Source organism: Grus americana, chromosome Z, assembly GCF_028858705.1.
Source record: "Grus americana isolate bGruAme1 chromosome Z, bGruAme1.mat, whole genome shotgun sequence".
Lineage (NCBI taxonomy): Eukaryota > Metazoa > Chordata > Aves > Gruiformes > Gruidae > Grus > Grus americana.
The window spans coordinates 16,732,429-16,760,321 of NC_072891.1; the positions used below are offsets into that span (position 1 = coordinate 16,732,429).

Genomic DNA, 27,893 nt, shown 5'->3' on the forward strand with positions numbered 1-27,893 from the left:
ACACGCCCGGAGCCGGGAGCCCGGGCTCCCACCCGTCACCAGCGATCGCCGGAGGCTCCGGGGGAATGGGATAGCTCCTGCGCGCAGCCCCCCGCGCCCGCACCGTGGAGCTGGCGTCCCGGGGGCGGCAGTTCTGCCCCCGCGATAAGGAGCATCTGCAGTATCCGCCGCCTTCCCCTAGACGGAGCCTTGGGGCGCCGTAAAAGTGTCGGCGCTCCCGCCGATAGACATGTTTCCCGGGCGCGCTGCCGGCTCCGCTCCCTGACCCCCTTCACCCGCGGCGGACGCAGCCAGCTGCCGAGCGGGGCGCGGCGGACATGGGAAGAGAAAGAGGTGGCGGCCGTCGCCGCTGAGCGCCCCGCGCCCCAGCAGGCAGGGCAAGCGCGGAGAGGGCTGCGGGGCGGCGGCGGCGGCGAGCGAAGTGAGTGCTGCTGCCGCCGCCGCCGACGACGGGGGGGAGCGGAGGTAGGACTGGGTGTGTGGGGAGGGGCGGCGGGCTGCGCTCTCCGCCGTCTCCCGCCCCGATCTGACCTCCCCGCCCGTCCCGTTCCGTCCCGCCCCGCCCCGCTGGAGGGGTGCGGGCTCAGCCCCGCGCCGGGCCGCCGTCGCTCGTCGTTGTCGGTCGTTGCCGCTTCAGACGCTGAGGCTGGCTCCGGGCGGAGGGAGCGCGATGTCCGGCGGTGCCGCCGCCGCGGCGGCCGCTCGCTGAGGCTCTCCCATGGTTGCCGGCGCCCGCCGGGGAGGGCCGTGCCCGCCGTACCGCCGAAACTTGGGGGAAGTTTCTGAGCGAGTCGGTGAGTACCGAGCGGCGGCTCCGCGCCTCTCGCTGGCCGCGTCCCGTGTGGGGCGCCCCAGGGGCAGCTTTGTCGCCCTCGGCTTCGCCTCCCGCCCACCCGCCTGTCGCCTAGGGGTGGCGGGGGGGAGGGGGGGGTTTAAACAGCCCCCAGGGGCCCTGTCGGTGTCGGAGCCCCTCCGGGAGCGGGGGCCCCGGCGTCTCCCGTTGGCGCGGGCAGCGCGGCGCCGGACCCGGGCCGTGGCAGCGGGCGTCAGCTCCGGCCGTGGCAGCGGACACACGGCTGGGACGGCTGGCGGGGGACAGGCGTGGGGGCGAAAAGTTTTGTGACTCCGCGTGCTGTGGGTGATGAGAGGGGATGACGGGGGAGAGGAACACGGCCTTGGAGGTCTGGAGACGATATTCAGAGAAACCTTCTTTTATGTATGGACGTGGATTTAAAAAGCCGAGCGAGAACGGTAGATGAGCTGCCAGCGTCTCAGTCTTCCCTGCTGGACCTAATCGGAGTGTGTCTTATTCTGTGTAGTTTATTCCAGTTTATACAATTCCCCCACCCCCTTTTTTTTGGTGGGTTTGTTTTGGTTTTTTTTTACTTTTCAGACCATCTATGATTGAGTGCATTTCTTAGTGTGTGGTCTGCTATACGTATCGCACAGGGAAAAAACCGAAGAGATGACTTTTAAAAACAAATACTGCAAATACTCTTCAGCAGAAATATACAAAACAGGGAGTTATTGCAGAGGCATAACTAGTGTTTTCTCACAGCAACATCTTTGGTGATATTTGTTGGAAACTCTCATGGGGCTAATTCTAGAGATCAACTGTGTGGATGTGCATTAATTACTCATTTTTTCAGTAGTGTGTATCTTGTTCAGAACCTAGTGTAGCTTACTGTATTTAGTCACAGCTTCACTTTCCTCCTCCTGTAGCAACTGCAAAAGACCCACACCTGGTCATCTTTCTGTTCATGGCTAAATCAGAAATAAGAATGAAGCAATTAAAAAAACTGTAGCCCACTGCTTGAGTTGGATCCCATTTTATAAAGGTTTCAAGCAAGTGTTTACTGATAGGAAAAATTGAAGTTATTTACCAGGTAAAGAGGTGCTTAACTGAAATCTGAAAGACTTTTACCTGTATAGTATAGACTCGTTTGCTCACATCAGTGATGAAAATGTAGTTGGTAATCAACATAAAGAGATTTGGTAAGATTTATTTAAATACCAGTGTTGATTTAAAAGATGCTACTTTAAATATTGAGATTAGAGTAAATTGCAATTGAGATGTTTTGTGGGTCTCAGTGATAAATATAAGTATTCCTGAAAGTTATTCAGACAGCTTGAAACATTTAAATAGGAATGCGGTGTCTTTCATCTCCACCACATCTCAGTCTCACATTACTAAAATTGCTACTTGCCATGTTAATTCAGGACATTAGCATGTTTTAATAATTATAAAAGATTAACAAACAAGACAGCTTGCAGTGCTTCTGAGGAGTAATTTCTAAAATTGCAAGTAAATTGTAGTGGTACTTTTATTAAATATGTGAAAATAACTGCTGATACTTACTTTATAGAGGAGTCATAGATACCCCCAAATATTTTGGAGTCAAATTCCCCAGTATTGTCAAGTATTGTTTTCATTGCCATGGGCTGTTTCATTGTCTGCTGGTGTTGATGTATCTGCACAGCACAGTGCAGCACCATGTAAATATGTAAACCTGGGGGCTCTGTAGAGGTGTTATTTTCTGTAGCACCGTGCAGCGTGACAGCACTGCTCCCAGAGAGCGCTTGGGTGTCTGTGCTACACTGGGTGTGTTGGGGGGATGTACAGAGCTTGATTCTGCATATTTTTGCTAACTGAAGTAGCATGTGCTACCGCATGTGACTTGCTTCCAGTAGGGAAAGCTCAAATCTTTGATGGCAATTCTTCTATTTCTTGCTTGGTACCTTTCTTTTCCATGATCTGGAGGCTGAGGAAGTATAATATATATTGGTCCTTTTAGGGTATAACTTTAACACACAGGGTCTCTTTCCCTTGATTGTATGTACATTTCTGTTAATGTGTATATAAACTAGAGGTAGGCCTTGCTACTGTCAAATGAAGCTTCCTTTTGCTGCAGAAATTCTTTCTAATGAAAGCTGGTATTTATCTTGCGCTACTAATGGGAGCATCAAACTGAATAAATGTAATATTGTGCATCTTATTTGAAATACCAGATTTCCGTGGACAAAGTAGAAACTGTGAATATTTGTAATTGAGAAAGCAACATAGGCAGAGATGCTTTGATATTTTTTTTGTCTGATTTAAAAAAAAAAAAAAATTATCAGACCCAACAGCACTTGCATTCAGCCCAGTTGAAGCTCTTGCAATCTTAAGGTAGGTGTCAAAACATTTTCAAGCATTGCAGAGAAATAAAAATGATAGGAATAACAAGAAGAGGGGATAAAGTTGTTGGGGAAAGGAAGGACAAGGATACTAGCAGTGCAATAATGAGTCTGCTTATGCCACATGGAGTCCCTAAATGATGGGTTTGCTAGAGGGTCGGGTTCCTTTTAACTAAAGGAATTTTTTAATCAAATATTTATCTGATGGAAAAATGAATCTTTGGCCCAGCAGAACTGGGACAGTAATTCTGGGAAGAGGGCAGTGTGAGGAAAGCAGGCAGAGAGGCGGCAGGGCTGCCACTACAGTTGTGGCGAAGGCGAAAGGCTGACGCAACGAGATACTAGCTTGGCAGGAGCAGATTTATGTCAGGACTTGAAGGAACACTTTGTGCTCAAATTGTTTATCACAAGGGAAATCTTTCTTTATTGTATATGAATCCCAGTTAAGTTCTTTGTATGAGGTGGGTGTCTATTTACACATCATTTCAATTTGTGAGAGATGCAACAAGCATCCTTTTACCAAAGAGCTGGTTCTCAGTGCGTGAGAAACAATTTTTCCCAGTGAATTGTAAAGGCTGTTTCCTGATAAAGATAGATGTTGTCCGTACCATGTTTACTGCAGATTATGAAATGAAAATACATTTAAGTGTGATGTTTTATTGACCTTTAGAAAGCAGGTATTCTACTGAAAATAATCACCAGAAACTTCAATTTTTTATTAATAATTTAATACTAACTTCAGAAACGCTTCATAGTAGCAGGGTGGTTTGCAGTAGGATGAGATTTAATGTCTTACCTAAACAAGGTTATGTTCCTCACTGTTTGCTGAGCATTTCAAAGATACAATGTTGTGAGAATGTAAAGGACAATTAAAATTACTTTTAGTGAAGGAATAACTACTGGAAAACAGCCTTGTCCAGTCTTCTGCTTCAAGCAGTAATGGTTACTGATGCATGAATTACTTGTATTAAATGTGTGGATGCACATGCACAGGCACTTGGTTCAGAGTAACCTTTCAGGTGTAAGGTTGTCGCACTTCAGGTTATCAATGTAGTCAGTAGCTGTAGGATTATAGCAGTAATCAAGCATTTATGACCTTTAAAACTCCATCTGTCATGCTATTCATATTTATCATGCTAATCACATTTACGTAAGTCATTTGACTTTCCAAAAAATCCACTGACCACGATGCCGACATCTGTATCTTCTAAATCATGCTCAGTTTTATAACTCTGAGTTAATTAAGATACTCCGACTTGTAGTGATACAGTCTGCAAAATAGTTTTTTGTCCTGCCACGTGTCCGAACTAGTGGTTATGTGTTGTGGAAGGGATCTACTGCATGGGATTGTGGTCCTACGGGGGAAAGTCACACAGGACTGCATGAAGGACACTGAAGATGTGATGGAGACAACGAACTCTGCATGGGGAACACTGATGGGAGGATACGGAGCTCTGGTAAATTTACCAGAAGATTTTAACCCCTCTGCATTAAGAGTGTAAACACTTCCACTGGTGTGGAAGGAGTTACGCTTTCCTGTCTCTGCTCTTCTGTAGCCATTTAGAGAGACACACAGCATTAGGCTGTCACAGTGCTAGACCTGCTAGGCCTGTGGATCAAGCATAGATGACTACCTAGGGTGGGTGCATAATGTGGGAAACTGAACTCAGAATGTGCAAAGAGAAGATGCTTCACCAGCTTTACCCTCATTAAGGTGGAAGATTTCTGTCTCTGATCACTTAATAAGCTTACTGCTTGTAATCCTAGAACAAAGATGATGTATGAAGACATAAATACAAATAATCAGTTGCATTTGGGTACCATTTAAACACCGAACAGTAATAGAGATGGAGATAATTAACATTTAGAAATTTAAAAGCTGTTTAAATACTGTCATAAATCTATTACAGTCTTCAAACTCAGTGTATAGGTAGTCCAAACAAAGTAATATTTCAGATGCTCTACAGAGTAATTTTGCAATACGGGTTTGTCAGGAGCTAACACACAACAGCTCTGAGGAGTAGCTGGGAAGAGTTAGATTATTAACAACAATCATCATGTTGCATCATTCAAGTGCTTAAATTGAATTTTAAGTTTTACTGCCTCAGGAGAAAATGAGATTGGTAAAATTTGGCCCTTCAGTAGGAGAAAAATCAAATCCCAACCCCCCAGGTTGTCGTGGCATTGTGGTCCTGGGCAGCCTGATATAGGCACTCAGTACTCCAGCTTTTGCAGTGGTGCTGGTTCAGGTCTGGTCAGCCTAGAATTTGGGGAGAACAGAAGTATTTTTGCCTGTAGTTCTCCAGGCAGAGACATCCAATGGCTGTTTCTAGCCTTGAAAATCTGCTGCACCTATAAAACGCTGAGTTCATTCAAATCCCAATGTGCTGGCTCCATATTCCACTAGATGCCTAGGATGCATTGATGGTCCCCTGTAGCTAGAAACCGCACCCGTGTTAGTTCTGGAAACAGAGGTCTGTGTTCCTGACCAGTATGCAACAGTTTCGGGTTTTAATCTGTCCATGGTTCATCTCTGCAACCTTACTGATATAGCCAAACAACTCTTTTTGGAGTTTGGGGATTGGGTAGTGATAGTCTCACCACGAAGGAGAGTTTGTAGGCCAGGAGAAACAAACTGAAAGAACCGATGAATTTTATTTCAGCTGTCTCACTTAAATGAGCATGCTTGTCAGTTTTTGCTTCACTTCATGAACTGCATGCCTTATTCCCAGCTGCTGTCAAATGTTCAGCTAGCAGCCTGATTTCTACTACATTTCACTTTTTTTTTTCTTTTTTTGCCTGCCTTTTTCACACACACATAGGAATTTATGTCAGTGTTACCTTGAGAATGAATTGTTGCAGTGGGCTCTCCTTTATCGCATGACTGCAAATACTGTTTGAATTTGGTACTAAATGCTTATTAAATTGTGTTTGTTCAAGAACCATGTTATGAACCTACTTTATAATTATTTTGAGCAATGCCTTGTGTATGGTTTTCATACAAAAAAGCTTGAACTGTTCAGTGTTTTAACTGTTCATGAGCTCACTAGTGGCTTTATCTGATGCTGTAAAAAGTGAATGAAAAGAAAGCAGGAGTCCTTCTAGATGGTGGTTCTTATCCCTTGCTTCACATGAATTGAAGAGGGCTGATTGTGATTACATTTGGGACCAAGCTTTATCTTTTCTGCCTCGAGTAAGGAAGGCTTGGGATGAGGATCAAGAGGAGAAAAACAATTGGAAGCACTGAGCTGCTGTATCTTTAGCTTTGTTTCCTTTTTATGGCTGAGCCTAGTCAGGTATGTCCAGGGAACGCTATGGAACTTTCACTGACAAAGAAACCCCAGGAAAACAATCGCTTTTGTAATGACTGTGACAGTTTGAATTGGGGCACAGAGCAGATCTAAGGACTAAGTCAGATGTTAAGTAAACAGGGCAGAATAGAGCACAGTCAGGACTCCAGCAGCCCATGGGTACTTCACAGCACGTGCAGATCAAGCCCAGTGAGCTGTGCTTACGCTGAAGCTTTGGTCTTCCAGGTTGAACCCTGCCTTTTGTAGCGCACGTGCTAGGGCCATGCTTGCGGCAGTGAGTTGAGCCACCAGAAGGAACGATTTGCAGTGTGCAGTGGGAAACCCTGCTCTTTTTTCTTGAATTCATTTGCAGGTTTTTGCTCATCCACACATGTAAGCGAAACACATGCAGCTAAAGCTTTTCAGACTTGTGCTGAACAGTGACAACCTGCTGGTCCAGTACCTGTGGATGAACTGTTCTTACTTGTGGCCACAATGTTACTGCAGTAGGATCAGAGAGAGGGTGTGAGGTGGCGGTTTAGGCTTTTTAGCCATGATTTCTGACCTTTGGAGAGCAGCAGTGAGTCTCAGGGTCTGCTTGTGCTGGGTGGCAGTAACAAACACTGCACAGGAGAGATGCTTGTTACGTGATACGGTCACTGCTGGCCTCCTGTACACCGGCCAGTTCTGCTGGTGCAGGACAGCGTGTACGGCATGGAGGGACTGCAGCCCGGGATGGGAAGAAATGGCCCCTCCGCCTCCCTCTGAGGAAGGCTATTTTTGTGGAACTGTGTGATGAGCTCTGGTATCTTCCAGCACTAAGGTCCGTTTAATAAGGTGGCTATATCAGTTCAGAAACCATTTCAGAAAACGCAGTCGCTGTTGTAAAGCAGCCTGCGCCTCGTCACTGCTGGTACTTAGTTAAGTATTTTGCCTGAATAGCTAATTTCCTTGAAATAGTAGATAGCTTTGAGAGATTGAATTTCTTTGATTGTAGTGGGTGCAGACACACTTTTTTCAGCGGTGTGTAATTTATCCACCACAAGGCGCACAGTGAATGCTGCTTGATTGTTCTTAAGGCTTTGGCTGACCACAGGGATGCTGGCAGTGACATTAGGGAAGGATGGCATTCACCAGTTTAAGTGGTGTGAGGGGCCTGCCTAACTTCCATCATTATACCTCATTGATTTTTCAGGCTTATTGTGTATAACTGTGTAAAAGCTGTATTCACTGTACAAGGGAAATAAGCAATAAATGTACCCTTGTATCTTTGATCCAGCTTGTGGCATAGATGAGTGCACTTAATGCCATGATGAAAAAGCAATACTGTTTACTGTTGTGCCCATGCATTTGTTGTAGCCTGTTCTATTGCTTTTTTCCAATCATAAAAAAGTTAATGTTTTATTAAAGTAAACGAAAGTATTGTGAAAATCATTGCAGGTCCCTTTTCCTGTCCCATTCTACTACTGCAGGTAGAGGGCTCACTCTGTAAGAGCCCAAGGGAGCTTTATGGATTCAGTGGGAATAAAAAAGTCCATCCGTCAAAAAGAAAGAACATAGGATTTAGGAAGAGAGATTAATCCTAACTAATTGTTCATGTTGACATTGAGCAATGTAATGGAAATCTTCATACAGAAGGTTCTGTAGTCATGTTCCTGTTTCATATGCTGAAGTATGAATTTCAGATATAATTAATTTTTTAAAGAATTCTGGCTTATTGTTTGAATGCTATTTCAAGTCCAAGGAACTCCAGACCCTAGTTATTCACAGGAGATCTCAGAGTAGAAGAGGGAAGAAGTTTTCCACAGTGGATGAACATGTTCTACAGGTGTTTCAGTTTTCTAAGTCATGCAGAAAAGGAGGAGAGGTTCTATGATGTGAGAGATCAAGAGCCAGCGATTGCATACAGATTGTGGATAGTTTCTGAAACAAAATGGAATATGTGTAAGTAGAAAGAACAGGACATGAAAGCATGGGCAACTGTTGGATGGTATTGGAAAGACTCAAGTTATAGACTCTAAACTGTTTGGTTCCACTGTCTTAAGGGGAAAATTGAACATTACGTGACCAGTAATCAGAAAGACATGTTTAAGACTAAGTGTAATGATTTGTTTAAGGATGTTTGAGATGACTGGACTAAAACACAGTAAAAAGCCCAAAACCCTCAAGATTACTTAAAAATTGAAATGTAACCTGAATTGCACCCAGAAGTATATTTTCATAGTAATTTTTTAAAAAAGATTTTATTTTTTTATTATTGTAAAGATTATGCCACTTTGTGGGTAGAGCTGTGGTAGGAGTAGAAATGGTTTTAGTAGTGTAGGACTCATTTTGCCAGAGGCTTGCATTGCTGTGCTTTCCAAATGGTGTATTGGTTGCAGTGTTTTGTTAGGAGCATGTCAGTGCAACAGCTCATAAAAAAAAAAACACAGGGAACAGAAAGATGGTATTTTTACATCGAACAACTGATGTCTTTCACCAGCTCATCTTATATGGAAACAGTTGGTACGCATACTCTTTGTTTGTATTGCAGTTTTTGTGTTATTTACTGATGCTGAAGAGTGGAAAAAAAAAAAAGATGTCAATAAAAAAGACCTGCACCATTTGTTGTTAGGGCTGAGACAGAAGACATATCTCTCACTAGGTATTTATTTTGTCTGGATTTTTAAAAATTATTTTAAAAGGTTCCTCTGAAGGAGCCCGATCTGACAAGAAGCTGTGGCTTGGTAATCCTGTTAGTATGAAGCAGAAGTGTGCCCTTATTGGCAAAAGAAGAATCATCCTTCCCACCCGCTACATCTCAGACGCCTGCACCGACCGGATACCGTGGAAATTGGCACAAGAAGTGTGCTGAGATTGAGCAGTACTACAGAGCAGCAACCTCAGCTGTGGCTTCTGGATCTGCAGGTCTCACAGTTGTCTGCTCTTGGGGTTTTTCGTTTGCTCCATCGGGGGTGGCCAGGCTCCTCGGCTCCGCAAGCCGCATGCCAAAACCTTCACTCGCCTGAGAGCAAGAGTTGAATAGGCTTAGTCAAGTAATTTTTTTTTTATTTAATTTTGAACCCTTAAACACTTTCTAGCAGAGTACAAACCATTTGAGAAATTTCTTCTGTTTATATTACAGTACATATAAACATCCTTTATGCTGTCATTTTTTATAGGCTCTAGGTTAAAAGCCTCTGTAGCCTACTCGGGTGACATTCCTTAGAGTTATTGACACTTAATCTGTGGAGAAGTTACCATGAGCCAGTCTGCCAGAGAGGGTGCAGAGTAACAGATGGAGTGGGGAGGGAGGAACACTCAAACTCTGCTGTGTCAGTGTCAGTACCAGCCATGAGGGAGAAGGCAGCAGATTACTTGCAGAGGCTTTGTAGGATGCTTTCCTATTTTCTTCTGACCATTTTTAAGCAGGCATATTAAATAACTGACAAAGCCAAATAGCAGAATGGTGATCCACAGCTTACTGGACATACAGTCAAATTTCAGCACATCTTTAACAGAGCAATGCATAAAGAAGAATAATGCACCCGGATTATTGAACTCTGTTTTGTATAATCCATGCTGAGCCTGATGTTACTGTTACATTTAATAGCCCTAGCAAAGTTACTTCCTTTGCTTTATTCCAGCTCTTCTGATTGAAAATTGGCTTTCCATTTTGGGTAGGATTTTCTGAATTGTGTGGCTTAGAGAAAGCATGGAAGGACTGACAGAAGCTTCTTTTACAGTACAAATGAGCAATCTTTATGTCTTGCCACATCATTGTGCTTTGGCAGGGTAGCTCTGGTGGGCACTGGCAAAACCCTGTGTTTGTGGTGTTGCTTCATATCCTAGTGGATTTTCCCGATGCTCTGATTACTCCCTGCTTTAACAATACAGATAGGCGCTCTTAAAAAATGTTATTAAAATTCCCAGTCAGAAGCAGTGCAGTTGTTCACAAGCTGTGGCTTGTGGAGCACTTCCAGACAACACGGATTGAAGCCAGCTCAGGGAAATTGCTGAGCTGTGCTCGGCCGGAGGACACAGCAGCCGGGGCTTCAATTGCCCGTTCAGCCGCCTGCGAGCACAGCTGCCTGGGCGCCGTCCCCGTTCCTCTCCAGCCCCTCTCCCTGCGCCACTGCTCAGCACAAATTCAAGTCTGTCTGAGTTTGTGCTCTTGTGTGTGAACTCGGCAATCGTTTTCCTCGGGTAGCAGTATGGGAGAAACAGCCGATGGCAAAGCCCGCATGTTAAGTGTCCCTAAGAGAGGAGAGCTGCAGAAGCTGGTGGAGGTGTGACACTGGTGGAGGTGGAAACTTCCTAATAGAGAGTAGCAGGAAGCCTGAACAACCAACCATATTCATTATGGCAATTACCGGACAGAAATAAGGCATCTTCTGGGGAAAGATGAATGTTAATCTGCATTTTGTTCTGTTGGCGCAGTTTGTAGCACAGCTGGCTGGCAATCATTTGTAGGTGCTATAATCACACTAACAATACCAGAGGAATTCAGACATTTGAAAAGCAGCAATAAAAAAGCACCAAAAAGCACATTGAACAGGCTAGCATTGATTCTTTATCTTGCATAAGCTTTCTGGGATGCATTAGGGGACTCAGACATGAAGAGCAGACAGTAATTCTAACACTGTAGATCAAGGATGGAGGGTATGTACTTCTAAGTGAACAGCACAGACCTTTTTTTAATGTTCTACATTATAAATAGTTGTGTATCGGCAGCTCTGGCTTTAGGCCTTGACTTTTGACCCCTACTGCTTTTACTATTCATTCGTTTCTCTTAGCAGAGCACTTCATTTAGTACAGAAAAGGACTAATGCCATTTATTGTGTTATCATTCAAAACAGTAAAAACAAACAACTGTTCATATTCCCTGGACTTTTTCTTTGCAGACCTGTGTGTGTCTGGTGGGTGAGGGATGATGCTTTCAAAACCATCCCGGTAACTCCTTTCTGAGGAGTGGCATGGGACCTTACTGGGCTATAGGTAGGGAACTTCTGCAGATAGCATTACAAACTTTGGATGTATTTTATGTGGTGTTAGTATTTCTGGCCATGGTTTGGCTCAGAGACGTATCCATGGGCATTAAATGCTGGCTGCTCTTCTTCCCCTTATTACCAGCAAGTCACTGTGTAGAACGCAGTCATCTAATTGTAATAAATTTAAGCAAATGTTGAAATGCCATGTGGACCATTAGAAATAATTATCATGGGATCAGGAAGACGGCCCTACAGTAGTGTTTCATCTTCAGCCATTAATAAAATCAATCACTGAGAAGTTGTGAAGAAAATTCAAAACAATCTCTCCAAATTTTTCCAAGATTACTCAGTGGAATCACTTGTTGCTAGATGCTGATGCTGAATGAGAGGCAGCAGCAGCCACCACTGCGGGGGGGGGATTTGGCTTCTGAAATTACTCAAAGTCAATTATCAGTCCATTTGTTGCAGGGGTTTATTAATACCCTGCGGACTCCCCTACAGTTTGAATGACAAGCAAGCAGGTAGAAATTATATTTATGAGGAAAGTGTTTCTCGCGTATCCTGCTAGCTCTGGGAATGCAAACAGCATCGTTTATTTGGGAGTTTAATGTAGCTGTGAAAAAAGGGATTGTAGGATTGGAGTAAAAGATTTGGTCTGCATTTCTCAAGCAGTAGCTCCTGGAAGCGATATGCAGCTTGTGGCCAGGAACAGGGCCATATCCCCGGCTGCGACTGCAAGGGAGGCTCTGCAGTGAGCTCAGAAAGACCTCAGCCACACATGAGCCTTCAGAGCCTGCGCTCGTGGCACTGGTTTCCAAACCATAGCAGAACCACTACAGCTGTTCTGGTTTTGGTTGGGGTTTTTTGTTTTGTTTTATTTTTTCTCTTAGAACAGGGGAATACTGGGTTGAGTGTTTGGGTGTTGTTTGGAATATATTGTGCTCTTAGTTTTTATGCAGTCCTGGAATTAGTAATAAGCCAGGTGCTGCTTGTATTTCACGGATGATGTATCCAACCCAAGAGTCCAGGGAACCTACAAACAGACTATTCCTTTTCTTCAAGCCGTTCTCTTTGGCAGTAGCATAAGCTGGAAGTTTTACATGAATTAAAGATTCATGGCCGAGTATGAAGTCAGGCCATTAAAGTTATCTGCTGATCAGACCCACTTGAGCAGTTCGTTAATAAAGAAGTGAAAATCTAGCACTATAATGACCAAATATATGTAATTGCTTCAATGGTAGGTGCTGTTGGGAGGAATCTAGCATCCTTTCTGGAGTCTGGTTTGCTGATTATTATATGACCCAGTTGGCAACAAGCCTGTCTTGTGAGGCACTGGACAATACTATCCCGCACAGCTACTTTGCTAAGCAATTGAAATACAGTGCCAGCATTATTTGGGACAGATAACCTATTGCTGCCAAGTTGCATGATAAAAAGAACCACTTTTTTCCATCATAAAACTTTCCTGCATTATTCTCAGCAAGCTGAGCCTGAGGAACTCTACTTCTGTTAAGATTTAAGGGAGAGTGTCTGGTCAAGGTGTCAGTAGGCATGTCCTGTTGCTCACTAGCAAATACACTTACAAGGTTTTCCATACCATACTAGAAATCCAGGCATTTGCTCAAAATTCAGCATACTTTCAGAAAATTCAGATTGGGGTGTCAAATTTATTTGAAAGTTATTTTCATAAATCCAGCAAAACTTAACCAAACAATACCAGTAAGGTATCCTCTTAGATAATCTTAATGTCTAACTCTAGTCTCTGCCCCATGATGATCTATCTGCAGGAAACGAGCACTCCTTTACCAATCTCAGAATGGCTAAAAGCTCGCTCTTTAGCAGAAATGGGAATCTGGCAGGCCCTGAGCGCAAACCGATCTCTTTGTGGAGACTTACCCGCAGGCCCTCTGATACGCTGGTTCTTCCTCTGCAAAGTTAATGCAGGCACCTGGTGTGGTTAGTCTGATCTTCTTTCCTCTCTTTGAATTTCTCTGTTGTCTGAACTCTGCCTGAGAAGTAGATTGGCACATGTTCTCTTATTTTTCAAACTAGTCATGCCAGCTATGCATAAAAGAGCCGGAGCAAAAGCATTCCATGTCCGTTGTTAAGTGTTTTATTTTCCAGACTAAAAACTGAATACTTGCAGCTCACATGTCATTATATGCTTGTCATTCCTAATTACTTTCTGGCATGTTCCTGGGTGTTTTGTAGACAGGAAAATATATTTGATTATTTTTTTTAAAACACACAGCTGAAATGCCTCCGTAACTGGGCTAACAAAACAAATTAGTTCTGTGAGGTGGAAAACTATTAGGAGAAATAAATGTGTGGACATACTAACTTGCTGCTTTCCAAAAGAGTAACTTGCTTTGTCTTTTATTATCAGTAGGCATTTTGTCCTGAAGGAATGAGACTGTTACATTTCATAACTGGAAATTAGTCATCAAACATATTTTGTTGTTTTCAGAGCATGTAAGTGTGTGATTTTTTTTCCCTGCAGGTATTCTATATACTGTGACATGTTTTACCAAACGAAAATGTGGTGCTTGCGTACCAGATTTTATACATGCAAATTCATAAATGCATATGTACACAGAAGCAGATTTGCAGTTCTGACCCTTGAGAAACGCTACCAATGAGCTACAATAACTCTCCTCAGGCTGCTGGTAAATGGAAACTGCATCAGTGAAAAAAACCGAGTTTCCCAGCTGGCAGTCCCTTTGTGTCTCGGGATTTTATTCTCTCTTGACTGTCAGTCGACAACTTGACTACCCTCACAATGTACTGGAGTATCAGAAGCCTGTTGTCTCCCAAAAGAGCTGCGGTTCCTGAGTCGGAAGGCAAATCTTCAGAGTCACCGCAATTAAGAGCGACGCAGCTTTGTGGAGCATGTGTCAATACACAGGCTGCTTAGGATAGATTCAGACGGGAAATCATTTGAAGGCTGTGCCCAGAAATTAAAGGCAAATATATTCTACGTAAGATTGATTAGTTGGGCAGGCTCTTGTTTCTCTGCCGTGGGGGCTGCAGCATACTCCATGGTATAGGGTGCCTGAGCTGCATCTGGCTGGGAGCGGGGTTTTCACTGGGCTGATGCAACTTGTCCCACAGCTTTCCTGCAGGCCCCTTCAGGTACGGGAGGCTGCTCTAAGGTGTCCCCGGAGCCTTCTCTTCTCCAGGCTGAAGAACCCCAACTCTCTCAGCCTGTCCTCATAGGAGAGGTGCTCCAGCCCTCTGATCATCTTTGCGGCCCTCCTCTGGACAGCCACCTCAGTTCAGTGCCTGCTCTTCAATGGAACGTGCAGAATTTCCCTGGTATGTGCTGTCTGCTGTGATCAACAGCAGCAAAGACTCTTGCCTCAGGTGACAATAATTTATTGCTAATACAGTGCCATAGCCATAGTTTGCAATTCAGTCAACTGTGCTAAACAATATGAAGATACCTGCCCTGGAGAACCAGCAGACGGCATTCAGGAATGGCAGGACAATTTATAGTGCCAAACCAAACACATGCAGTCACGTGTGGCTGTGCTGCCTGCTGATTATTTGTGCTTTTAATGTGTTTTTTCTTGGCTGTATGCCTGCTAAAATTGGACATTCCCCAATATTAGTTTCCTTTTTGTGCCTTGCTAAAGTAGCTGTAGGAAAATATTTTTTTCTGAAATCTGAGGTTTTATGGGAATTTTGAATATAGCCTGATGAGGTATGATAGTGAAGGAATCCTTGAATATTTAATTTAGAGTGAAGATAATTAGTCTCTTCTGTGCAATGAAATATATAAGCTTTTCATTATAAACTTGCCTCTGGATGAAATACAGTAGTAATTTTTCTGGAAAAACAAAGTTTTCAAGCAACCAAGCTGGTTAATAATTTTGGGTTGAATTAGACTAATAATTTCATCTCTTAGAAGTAGCTGGGACGATATAATTCATAAATGCTGGACACATTGTAAATAAAAATCAATTTTTCACTCTGAAGCATGATTTTAATGAGTTGAAAACAGCTAAACAAAAGTAATTTCAAATAAATTCAATTTAATATTTGAATGAATTCAAATATTTTCAAGTGTATTCAAGTCAATTATTTATTTTGTATTGCATAAAACAATATGAACTGTCTAGAAATAAAAATTTCATCTCTCCTGTAGAATTATATATCAGTATGAATGGAGCCAACTGAAATTTGTTCATCACACCAAAAGGATCTGTTCCTGAACTGATTTTTTGCTGTTGGGCTAACTGCTGTCAGTTTTCTTTTATGGAGAAGCCAGTGTTTTTATGGTGTTCATGAAGATATTAAAATGCCTTGAAACAGATAGAATTTCACTAAATTATTATTTACTGATACCAGGTATCAATTGTGCAAGACAAAAATCTCAGATGAGGATTACGGTAGACCTAGCGCTGATGATGCTGACACCATGGTAGGCACTGAGCAGACACACCTCCCTGTCCTTGAAGAGTTTGCATCACGGATAGAAAAGCTGTCGCCTCTGGTGCGGACAAGACAGCGGAGCCCCAGAGCACCGCCGAGCAAGCTCCACAGGGTCTGCGGACGCTTTGCAGCACCGCAGGGATGTTTTGTTTTTATTAAGTACCTACCTGGAAAGTTATTAAAAACCACCTTCTTCACCGCATTCGGTGCTTGTGATAGCAGAGCAGCCACAATGAGCCGCCGCCCGCTGCTTCCTCTGCAGCAGCCTCTCCAGGCTGCAAGGCTTTGTGCTTGCCTCCCTCCTCCTGCTCCCCAAAATGTCTTGTGTCTCTTCTGTAAGCCAAATGCCACTCCCTAAACCTTTCTCCGCTGGTTGGGTTTTCTGAACTTCAGATCTTAATTGCCCTCTTCTGCATGCTCTTTGGTTTGGCAACACAATTGGAAAGAAGCAGCAGCCCAAAAGGAAAGTGGTGTTTGGTAGCACCTGGGAGTGGGGCAGCTAACCACCCCTCTTGTGTGTGCTGCTCCCCTTCATGCGTTACAGAATTCCTGGTGCCTGCTTTTTTTGTTTTATGCAAAACTGCTGTCTAGCCTGTTATTCCTTACATTTCTCAGTAATATTTAATCTTGTAATAAGGCACTGAGAAAACTGTCTTGAATCATGGAAAATCCCTAGATGTAATTACTTTGGGGAGTGGGGGTGGGTTTGTTGCTTTATTTTTGTTTAAACATTGCCCAAAATAAATGTGTGTTAGAAGAAGCTTCAGACTGAAAAATGCTTCAATGAAATACACAAAATCCATCTTTATTTCCAGGTTAAGGGTGGGCATAACAGGTTTTGCTGTGGATCTGGACAGGACCCACGACTGCATTAGTGCAACACTGGTCCCCTGCTGCTGGCACTGTCCTTTGTCAGAGCAAACACTCAAAGTCCTGTTTGGTTTTTGGTCAGTAAAGATCCTGGCACTGCTTTTTTCATGGATTAAGGTGGTAACTGTGGTGGTCAAACTAAGCTTCTGATACTATAGTTTCCCCTTTGGCCCTAACTGCTACTTATAAAACTTTGCAAATAAAACTAAGCTGGCAGACTAGTTTTCTTCAGCTAGAGGGTGAGCCCTTATAGGAGCTTTTGCTCTCCCTGAGGTTTATTGCAAAATGAGAATGTTCCCTTTGTCTCTGGCACCAACTCAGGTTTCTAAACTTTGTTAACCAAAGAAATACTGAGTTTATATGCCAAAATACTTGGAATCTGGTTGTTGACTTTTGGGTACACAGGGCTGTTGCTCTCACTCAGCACAGTGTTACCCTTAAACTTCTGTATGATCCCTGTACATATTTTCTTGTTTATTCCCTTTTCTGTCTGAGGGCTCATTCCTGGAAAATCGAACGTGAGCACAGTTTCCAAATTGTGCTGGGGGTGATCGTTCTCTTTTGCTGGGAGAGTGCTTGCTGGGACAGATAGTGGGCATTTTGCACGTTACTGATTTTTTTTACCACTGCAGATAGGAATATTTGAATTACCAGAGATGATGAATGGATGGGGTGCATACCTAGAGAGGGAGATTGGCAGGTAGGATGTGGGTGTGAGGTTTGGATGGGAGTTTCTGCCTGTAGGGCAAGTGGGAAGGGGTGGTAGCTGGGAGGGGTTGTGGCAGGCAATACTGGCCAGTAGTGATCTCCTGACCTTCAGCGACACTCCTTGGCACGGCTTGCCCCCCTGTCCTCCAGCCCATCTCCTTCTCTTGGACATCACAGCTTCTTTCTTCCTTTAAAGTTGACCGCGGCTACACATGTGCTGAAAGGTGAGCTCCTATGGAACAGCCTGCTTGTCTCGGCCAGGGTCCCTATCTGGATTATTTTATCTTTTAATTGTTATATCCTTGGTTTTGGGGGGATAGGACGAACAGAAGGCAGTGCCAGATTATAAGAACTGGTTTATAGAGACAGTATTGAGGAATAATGTTTTTTTCTTTGTACAGCAGTAATCACTCTGCATTCCATTTTCGCTGTGACAGCTCAGATATAATTACTCCACACCACGGGCTACTTAGATGAGTACTGTATCTTCAAGTGAACTTTTTAACCTGCTAAATTAATCACCCAGAGAAAATTAATGCTATTTATATTTAATTAAAAATTTGCAAACCAGGCAGGAGGGAAGAGCGTACACAAAAGCAATGTTACCTTTTATGTTTGAGCTAATTGAGGGAAGCCTGGTGTCTTTTTGAGAGATGGTGAGTATGATCTTCTGCTACAGCCAATTTACTGTAATAAAGGGATTGATTTTTAAAACAGACACTGTCCACTTGAATATTGTGAAGTTCAGTAATGTTGAAAAAATGCCTGACAAGGGGTATAGCCTCCTTTTTCTGGTTGATCCTGCTTATTTCTTGATGACGTCTTCAGAGGGTTGGGGTGGGGGAGGGTGAAAAGAGGTTGAATGCATATAGCAAGGTTCATTCTGTCTGGTTTACTCCCTGTATATCTCCATGCCTGTTTAGTACCTTGCTAGAGGTTTGATCTTGCACATGGTGCTATAAAATGCCTGAAAGCATTTAATTTTTAAAGAGGTGCAGTACGCCTTTCTCTTGCTTTTAATGAAGGTTTATAGCCTTCCTTTTTGCCCACAGGATTTTGCAAATGTGAATCCTAAAGGCTGAGGCCCCAGAAGAAATAAGAAAGCTCATTTTTAAGCACAGTTTTAAGTCAGCCTCATGAATGTTGAATGCCTGTGGTAAGCTTGGCAAGTCAGGTAACTTCTTAATACAATCCCATTCACTGTCTTTAGTGTATGAATGCCTGAGCTACTTAAAACAAAGAGAGTAGAAGCAGCACCTTTCTCTACATCTTCTTTCGCAACCTGTGAGCAAACTGATTTACAGATATACATGCTGTGTGTTAGTTGCTCTCTTTGTGTGGACACTGCTTCAGTCCTGATTCTGCAGTGAGATTTGTAAGCATAAGCCACTGTTAAAATCACTGGTGCAGGATGAGAAGGCATGCATCTCTCTGAAAAGGGCTCGTTTCATGTCTGGGCAGTGCTGAGGGAGAGCAGCAAGGCATGTTTTAGCATGGAAATGTTGGACAGCCCTTTTCAAGTGCAGGGAAGGGACAGGAAGTTCTTAGTAGTAAAACTACTGTGTAGGACTGAGTCATACTTGTTTATATATAAAAATGAGTTTTCTTGTTAAAATAAGCAGCGGTTGTGTTTGCTGGAATTCTCTCAGTTAAATTGTTGTTTCAGGAGAAAGAGTGTGCTTCTGATTAATAGGACATTACTCAAACCTTACCAAAGTACAGGAATTTCAGAGCATTTCAGAGTTAAGCTGCTTTTAAAAGTGAAGAAATCACTTGCCCTCTGCCCTTTCTACTGTTTCGTTATGCAACAGTTAAACTATCCAACTCTCAATGCCACTTATTATTGGGAGAGATACGAACACTGAGCTGCAAAACAGTCTTGCCCTTTGCAATTTATAAGCACCTTCAGGGTGGTGATAAATGTCCTCTGTTAAAAAGGGAGACAATTATGTTTATTGATTGAAGTGGAGGGTTTTTTTTGCATTTTTAATTGTACTGCCTAAGATGTTTTCCTCCTTAAAGACACTGATATATTCATTTTCATGTTTTTTCCATGTCTTAGTGCAAATGTTAACAGCATTCCAGAGCCTTCTCCTCTCACAGGGAATGGTGCCATTTATCTCCTTGTTGCCTATGGCTCATATTATTGCACCCAAACCCAAATCCTTCTTCTCCCAGTTACCCAAAATAGAGGTTTGGCTTCTTACCATGCAGACAGTCAGCATTGGTAGCCAATAGGCTCCCTTTGTGTGTTTGAGTTGAATGCAGCAACAGTGATGCAGTGACATTTCTGTGTGTGTGTAACTTGCATGCTTTGTAATCATCAAAATACCACAAGACAACCTTTTGGAGAGTACATCTGTCTTAACAAATGTGTTTCAGATGTTAGTATCTACTGGAAGAGGCATTTAGAGAAGGGAGGGAAAGAAGTTACTGAGAAAGACAGAAATGACTCATCAGAAATATTTGTCCTCTTTTCGTTCCTGTGTTTGGCTATTTCCATCGTATACTGTGGAGTGATCGATGCCTGCCTGAATACGATTGAGGATGTGAGATAGCTCTCAGAAGGTGAAATATTTTGCAGTTTTTAACCTCCTTCTTTCCGTCGCTACATTTAAATGTGCTGAAGGCTGACAAAGTTTAGTAACTGTGAAGGATGTTTGTCTAGTTTACACTAATTATGTATTTATGATATCCTGCCTTTTTTAAGGAGGAAAAAGAAAAGAAGAAAAATGAACGGTGTTTTGTCTTATTTCTGAATTTGCTAACGTGTGTATATCCCATACTAGATGGTGAAGATGAACTCCCTCGGACTGTTAGAGTTGCTCTCCATTAAGAAATGTGTGTACTACGCGTAATGAAGCAGCATTTAGCTTTACTAACATCGCTTTGGAGCAATACGGAGTTTCTTTTAACATACGAGTGGATTCCCAGAACTCTTGCTTTGTAAATAAGGTCTGTTCCCGGTGAGTCCTAATTGATAATGACAGTTAATGTAATACCTGCTGGCTAGGCCTGGTCTTTACTAAAAGAGTTCTTTGAAACTTATTTATTGATTGCTGCAATCAATTTAGTTTAAAAAACAACAACAAAAGTAACATTAATTTGGCCTCAGTTTTCTGATAATTTTTTTTTCTTTATTTGATGGAGTGAGTGAGATTCAAGTCTCAAAACCCTTGTCTGTCTGTGAAGCATTTGGTGGTTTTGATTTGACACATGATTATGGCCCCAGGAATTATGGTTATGTGGATATTAAATAAATGTAATTTTCTGTCCAGGTTGACCAAAGGCTGTCCAGGAATAGAGACACAGAATTTGCCAAACTTTCTGTATTATCAGTTCTTTATAAACTCATTATTGTTTATTGACCTGTGCAGAACATGGGGTTTAGTTGCAAGGCTGAGATGGCATTTTGCCTCTGTTGTTCTCAGTCATTCGTACTATACATCTGCACGGTGCTGTACAGTCATCAAGTAGTGAACCCGTGTCCCATGATACAAACCTTAGCCAGTTCTGCTGCTGTCTGCAAAAGCGATGGAAGTTGCGCTTTGATCTTTCTTACCTTTAGTATTCTCTTAGAAGTCAGAGTTTTGATTTGATTGCCATTATCAGAGAATGGATAATGTTAGACGTAAGTCATCCAGCGGTGACGCTCACCTCCTGTTTTTCTGTTCGCTGTCTCCCTTTGCATACAATTCAGTAGCTGGATTCTTAGTGCTGAATTACTTAATGATTGGAAAGTAATCAGCTTTTGATAGGGATACCTCTTTTTGTTTTCCCTCTGTGTATTTTTACTTCGGAAGTGATGTAGTTACTTTATACGACTTGTGCTAGACACTGCACGAATGCTTAGTGGAAGATAAGATTTGTTACAAATGACCTGAAAAATAATAGTCCCTAGAAGAATGCATGAAAAAGAATTAATCGTTGATTCTTCGTAAAGATTTAATCAATAAATAATTGGTGGAGATCTAGTTTGAATAGCAGAGGACAGCATTTGAATTTCAGTTTCTTTTACAAAACAAATGTTCTGCTACATTTTGTGACTTTTGAGAGTGCCTGGCTCAATCCTTAAAGAGAGCAAGTAACAGCGAGAAACGAGAACTCTCGCTGCTGCTGACATGCTGTGGGATGGGGGCTTTCTTGCAGCAGCTCCGACGTGGATGTCTGTATGGATAGTCCACTTGACAGTGCACACCATTTAATACTGAGGACCTTCTTTCCTCTAAATCTTTTCTGAGTGGTCACCTGTGGTTTAATTTATAGGTCAGGGATCTAGAGTGGAGGCGTGTGAAGGGAGTGCCAATTTATACTGCCGATGTTGCCCAATCAATGCTGTCAGAGAGTACTCTGAAGAAATGTGGTTTATATTTAGAAACTAGGTAATTGGAATATGCTTGCTAAATGTTCTTATTAATTTTGTGTGTGGTCCTCCCTTTAAATTTGTTTTGTTTTAAACGTTTGCTGTAAGAACTTTCTCTACGTGAAACCTGGATCCAGCTGTCCCTGCTAAGTTTTTTTTTGCTGAATTTAAAAAAATCAGATTAAATACCATGGTCCTTCATTTTACAAATTTTGAAGTTAAGCAGAAATAGGAAAATCTACAGATTTCTAGTGACATCTTGACAGTGAGCAGTTGAACTTGAGAGTTCATGTTTTCCTGGTATCTGTAAGAAGGCATCAAAAAAATTAGCTTTTTGTATATACTGCAAATGTCTGTGTTGAATTTATTTAACTCAGTGTTCAGCGAATCCAGTGATCACCTGCAAGGAATATTTTTTTTTCCCTCCATTGATGTATAATTTGGTTTCTAAAATCTTTTTCATTTGCCTAAACCTGGAGGTGAGCCACAGCTAAACAGTGATACATATGGCATACTGCAGATGCAGATCTGGGTGGCTGTTTGATGTTTCTTGCTCATGTAATTCGTATGGCTTCTGTTACAGCATGTTGTGATTGTCTAGGCATTTTCACCCAATTCCTAATTTCACTTAGTTTTCACCCTGATTTTGCAATTCCTTGATCCTGTCTCCACTCTTCATCTTGATCAAGTTAAAAATTCCAAGTTTATAAAATCCTGCCTAGAGTCCTTTTACAGCAATATCCAGTATCTTGCACTCAAAACATATTTTTCTATAACGCTGAGGCATAGCTCAGTGTGCTTCTACAAAGTATTTACATTTACACAGGACTTGTAAAGAATGTGATTATGATCCAAGAAGTTCCCTTTTTGTAGTAACCTAGAAACTTACCTGCAGTTTTCTAAGTAAGATGTTATAAAACAATTTCATAATCACACAAAACTGCTGGTTTTAATGGCATTCCAATAGAGAGATCACCCAAGGCTTTTATTTTTCTTGTACTTATTATACTGTATAATTGGTTCCTGGTAGTATCAAACCGCTAGGAAATCTCTCTCAGTAACATAATTAATCTCTAAATGTTACAATTCAGTCTTAGCAAGGTCTGCTTTCCCAGAACCTCATATTTAACAATGAGACACTTTGAATCATGTGCACGCTTTGGTGCTGTGCTGTAGTTTTGGCACTCACAGTAACGTCTTCAAATTGGAATACCTAGTGCTTGCATCACTTCAGCTTTTGATTACCAGCACTGTGTCACTGGGCAGTACTTACATCTAGAGTTATAGATCATAATTGGATTCAAAAGCTTATAAATGCATAGCAGCTTCCTCAGAAGATTCGGGGCAGTCCAACTTACATTAAAAATAAAATAGCATCCAAACTAAAGATCTCCGTGCTTGGCTTTAATGGTCCAGGATTCCAGTATGTGAGCTTTTGGGTCTGTAATTGCTTTTATGCATATGTATTAGTTACTACTACTAATAGAATATGCATATGCAGCATATTTATGTGAAAAAACCCTTTGACATACATTGAACATAACAGGATGCTGCTTAAAACAGCATGGCTACATTAAGTATGAGCTGTATTCAGCAGCATGAGTTTGCAGTGGGAAAACAGCTGAAATTAGTCAAGTTTTTGGAGCAGATCTATCAAAGCTCCTTGGAAAATTGCGCAGAAACCTTAGTGGGACTGACATCTGTACATGCTGCGTGTAGGCCACTTGCGGGGGAAGCTGATACGCACTTGATGCCTTCTCTGGCATCTGATGCAAGTGCTATTTGCATGTACTGTCCATGGCTGCAGTGTAGAGAGAGGAGAGATCGCTGTGCGCTGGTGTAGGTGGTGCAACAACTGAATTTTGCTCCTAAGCAATTTGGAGAATGGAGCAATAATAAAGAAACCATGCAGTTCTTGTTGGAGCTACTTGGTTAGCAGAACCCCGGTCTCTATAGATGATGATGGATCTCTGCCTTTCAGTAAGCTCAAGTTGCACAGAAGTTAAATATAAGATATGAAAGCTTTGGATGTATTCATACCGAAGACCCACGCTTAAAGAACAATTCTCCATTTAAGTAGAATGGAGGTTTTGGTGTTTGTTTAGCTCTGTTGAATAGCAAATTAATTTGCGGATTTTTTTAAGTAATGTTTCATTTTTAAAGCTGGCAACTGGCAAGTAATTCACTTTCAAAGCAGGCTGGCCTAAATGGAAAGGACTATCTAAATAAAATAAACTGATTTGTGTTGATATAATATTGAAATAACAGGATTTTTTGAAGGAATACACCTGAAAATAATTATGGCTGATATTAAACCAAAGAATAATAATTTGCATCTCTGTGGAATGCTTTTCATATGCTTTTGAAATACCTGAAATACATGATCTCCGCAAAGAATAAACAGCAGGAGGTTCCTCAAGATTTCGGCTAGAAACAAGCTGAAGAATTCCAAGTGTTGCTCTTGAAAACCACTGATAGTTCCGTGGGCATGAAACCTTTGTCTCCAGAAGCCTGAAAATGTTTGCTTATTATTTGCCAGGCTCTTGAGCTGCACCTAAGTTGTATAATGCATACAACAGTGAGATGTTCTCCTCTTTAATACTATGTATTCTTATTTTTAGCTGAACACTGTCTGAGGAGATTGTGGATCCCTGATATTCTCAATCAGAATAAAATAAGTATGTGACAGACATAGAAGAACAGTAAAAGACAGACTCAATTCACACACTTTATGGCCTGATCCTGTTCATCTTAAACTAATGGAAATTCAGACCTCTGCTTCATCTTAAGGCACTGTGGCTGCTAGTTTCAGCCTTCCGCTTTTTTCATAACTGGAAAAACAAATGCCACTTTCTAAATAAAAGCACAGTGGTTTAATTCTTACAGCAACAGGATAATAGATTATTTCAACCTTACTGAAAGTTCAGTACGGCGATACGATTGCTTAAACATCTATTAATGCAGAAACATAATGTAATATTTGCACTCATTTATATTATCTAATTTGTTTCCAGTGCATAATTTTCTGTCTATGCCTTTGCTGACAAGTCCTAGAAGACACTATGCCTGTGCAGAAGAGTTTAGATTAATAGTGCTATTAACTAGGGATGTTTTTCATGGCCATGCTGATTGTTGGCTTTTTGGTTTTGGTTTTTTGGTGGATTGTTTTTGTTGGGTTTTTTTCATCTGGAATTACAGTCTGATCGCCTTCAAAGCAAGGGCTAGAGAAATATAATCCAGGGGTCTTTGTGTTACACTTTCGATGTGTGTTTTTTACGGCTGCAGTCTGTTAAGCGCCACACGTTCAGTATCAGGAATAGCAAGTCTCGGCACACTCAGGACAGGCAGGACAGACTAGACACAGGAGAAGAGCGAGGTGCAGGTGGTGGGACCGATGGCTCAACGTGACACAAGAGGCCACGGCAGATTCAGTCCATAGATGAGCCAGTGTCCACTCGGGTGAATACCCAGTGTGCTACACTGCTGCAGGCAAGGGAACATTTTCAGTTTGAAACGTATTTCTGATAAGATACTCACAACTCCTGAAACTCAGATAAACGTTGTCAATAACCATGCTGAATTGTTAGTCTGTATTATTTTTTTTTATGTAGAACCATTTTATTCTGTGATTTATCAGACTTTTAAATATATTTTATTACGTGCCAATTCTGATAGCTTCTAAGACAGAACTTGTACTTCTGTAGTTACAGTAGATTTTATAAGCAGTTAAACTCATTTACAGTAAGGTTAAGAAAAGTCATGTGCACCCATGCCAAGTGACAATCTTCATGTTTCTTCCCTGAAGCAGAAGTGCAAGGGTGATGTTCATTTTTTGTTAAGAAAAGGCAAAGCTTATCTTCATCATTACATCTTTTTCTGAATGGTGGAAGTGGTGGTGTTCTTTTCCCATATTGACTTAGTTTATTTAAACTTGACATTCACGTAAACTACTCAAGTATTTATATACTTAAACTTTAGTGAAAATAAGGAAAATTTGCTTGAATTCATTCTTCGCTTGAAGACTGTTGTAGCAAAGCCAGCTAGATTTGTATGATGTTGTATGTCTCCATTATAATTTCAACTGAGTAGGGATTTGGTCACAACACATTTGCCTGCTAGCATAAACCCAACCGTTTTGGACTTCTTGAACAGTTAAAGCCAAATTCAGTATCTTTTGATAATTTGAAAGATAGCGGTACTCTTTAAATGAGTACTGTTTGCGATAATGGTGTTTCAAGTACCTATTTGATTTTCATAGTAAACCAGGCCCCTGTGCTCGCACAGCCATCAGTGCCGGGGAGGGGTTGAAGAGTCTGGCACTGCTCACCTGGGTGTTGGTAACTTCTCATGGCAGTGAGAGGACTCCTCTCAAGTGCTCATAGTTTATTTAATTAGAAGGCAAATTTTTAAGAAATATAGTTCCCACTGCATTTAAGTGGTAGCTAATGGTGATACTGTTGTGAAAATCTTCATTTTACTATACAACACGTTTCTGCAACTGCAGTTGCGTAAGGATTGGTGGTCTGGGGTCTGCCCTTAAGGCTTCAGGCAGATGCAATTTGGGAGTAACAAGAGCAAGCCACAAGGATGGCTGATTGAAATCTCAAGCTCAGAGTAAACAAGTAGCAAATATACCTCTGAGGAATTGGTGTCTCTCCAAGGTCAGAACCACAGTAAAACAAGCCTGATTGTGAAGGAAGGATTTAAGCAGAGAGGGAGGATCTATATACAAGATTCAGCTCACTTTTTACCCACAGCTGTGCAGGTCAGTGCGTAAACACAGCTGATGTCTGCTGGTGGTGTGATGACATTTTAGGGTTCCCCTCACTTAGAAAGGAAAGGATCTGATTTCCCTGAATCATCAACTTTCTTCACTAATACTCTTAAATCTGTGATTCATTAAACATCCAAATTCCTTACTAAAAGTACCAGGTGACCTTGCTCTTTTCTTTATAGTTATTCTGCAGAGTAAATACTGCTGGGCTGCCCACTTGGTGTGATTCATCTTTTATTCCTCAAGGTGATGTATAAATAAAGCTTTCTTCTGCATCCCTCTTGCTGTGTGTAATACCACAGTGCACAGGAGTGAAGTGATGCTTATCATGATGTTCTGCATGCTTCACAACTGCATGTCAGTCATATCTAATTAACTTACTAATGTTGCTGACAACTCTCTCCGCAAAAGTGAATGTAAGAGAAGTATAAGGAAAGATTGACCTTTTAGAGTCCTGGCTGATTCATCACACATGATTACAAAGGGATCTTGCCATAATTCACAATCCTGCCTTGGAAAAGAAGCAGGTATCTGGCTGGTGTTAGCTTTGGCAGAAGGTGTCTTTGTAGCTTAGAGTATTAATTAAAGTATTAAGGGCCTGAGGAATTACTTAAACATCTGTGCAATTATCTTAGTGTTCAGGAATTTTATATGTTTATTTTTAAAGACCTTTCTTCCTGTATTTCTCTTCTAGAACTGGAATGGGAAAGAACGGATTGCCATAAAACTTTCTAAATTATATTTCTGCATTAAGTACTTATTACGATAAAGGACTTTTCACTGGGGCTCAGGTTAGGAATTATACTCAGAATATTGTTGCTATTCCCTGCTGAATTTCTCCATCTGGTAATATTACTGTTTAGGAAGTGATAACATATGCATGTAACAAGTTAATTGTAAAAGCCCAAAGCGGGTAATTTGATTGTGCTACTAAAACAATAGTAGTCACGCACTCCAGTTTGCGGTCGCCAGCTTTAAATTATCATGATTATTGTAAATCGTGCAAGGGGATTGTGGGAAATAGAGCTTTCAGCTTTTCATTACAAATCCCCCATTTTCTGTTCAGCGATCTGAGGGAGAACAACACGCAGCCATCTGTCTAACAGACTGCAGTAGTGCTTTACAGACCATTACTCTCAGCGCTCCAGGGGAATAAGAGTGGGAAGAAGGAACATGCCTGAATATTGCAGTATCTTGGGGATCATAGTGCTTCTTACTACACAGATTCGTAGCTAAGAACTGAGTCTACGTCTCCATGTAAGTGCTGCATACGGGGGCACTGGCATTTTTCCATGTTAGGAGCTGTG

The 27,893-nt window shown here is 41.8% G+C and overlaps 1 protein-coding gene across 6 annotated transcripts in view; it reads left to right on the top strand.

The window, feature by feature from the left end:
- Positions 1-258: 258 nt before the first annotated feature.
- The window catches only part of GHR (growth hormone receptor), a 132,125-nt gene continuing 104,490 nt past the window's right edge, over positions 259-27,893 (top strand). The window contains exons 1-2 of one of the 6 annotated variants that reach the window (XM_054810402.1): positions 19,952-20,017; positions 20,239-20,415. The gene's annotated coding sequence lies outside the window, so the exon portion shown is untranslated. The other 5 variants (XM_054810401.1, XM_054810403.1, XR_008574701.1 and 2 more) reach the window with 5 other exon arrangements.